Genomic DNA, 1,121 nt, shown 5'->3' with positions numbered 1-1,121 from the left:
CTGTCCTAGAACCTCCTGCACAGCGTCCTATGGAGCACTCTTCAGCGTCCCGTAGAGATTCTCTGTGATGGTGGACCTTGCCTGCTCCCGGAGGCAGCTTCTTAGCCCTTGGACAGTTCTGACCAATTACACACAGAAGTCAGGTGGCTTCCGGAACTGAGTGTGCTGATGGCCAAGGGAGCCAAAGGCCTATAACCTGACCCCTCACCCTCATCCCTGAGGCCCAGCTGCGAGCCGCCACTAACAGTGGCCAACAGGATGCTATTTCCAGAATAGCCTGCCTTTTCACTTTCTGAGAAATTTCAAGAACATTGAAGTTTGGAGTGTGTACTGTCTTCTGTTGGGCCGATGGGGGAAAGACAACCACTCCTTCCCATCCTGCTCCCAGGTCAGCCACAGGGGGCCTGCTAAGTTAAAACCCCTGAATTGCCTCCGGATGTTGTCCTCTCCTCTCCCCTGCTCTCTGGCTTTCCTGGCAGGACTGATCATACCAACTATACAAGGTAAATTATTCCGAAAGATTCCAGGTAAGGCCAACCCTAAGCCTCCTCCTTGAATTCACTCGGTATTTCTTCTGTTGCAAATTAAACTTCTTTCTTCTTGCTTGGTTCTCAGTGGAGCGGAAAACAGCATGCCATTCTTTTCTATACTAAAGAATAAGCATACTTGAGAAGCACTTATTCAATTCCTCTCAGCCTATTTTTCTCTAAACTAAACAGTGCCAGATTCTTTAACCTATCAATAAGCCCTATTTATTATCTGGATTTACATAGTGTCTTTTGCCCCAGAACTCAAATTGCTTTCAAATATAATTGAGCCTGATCTCCCTGGTGCTTGAGCCATTAAGAAACCATTAGTGTATTCCTGCTGCAGGCAACTAAATGGCCCCCTAGTGGCCTGAAGGTGCATATGCTTCCTTAAGTGCCTCTCCCCCACTAAGGGTAGGAGAGTGAGAGAAATCAGCATCTAGGCAGGTTGGGACAGAAAGGGCCAGAAGGTCATCTTTTGTAAATACTCCAATGGACCCTAGAAGGACATCCCTATGGAGCGTCAACTAAAAGACCCTCCACGATCGCGTATCTTGTCTGCTCCCGAAGGCAGCCTTGGAAAGTTCCGACCAA

This window comes from Myotis lucifugus, unplaced genomic scaffold (assembly GCF_000147115.1).
Source record: "Myotis lucifugus unplaced genomic scaffold, Myoluc2.0 scaffold_109, whole genome shotgun sequence".
NCBI lineage: Eukaryota > Metazoa > Chordata > Mammalia > Chiroptera > Vespertilionidae > Myotis > Myotis lucifugus.
This window is presented reverse-complemented; position numbering follows the sequence as displayed.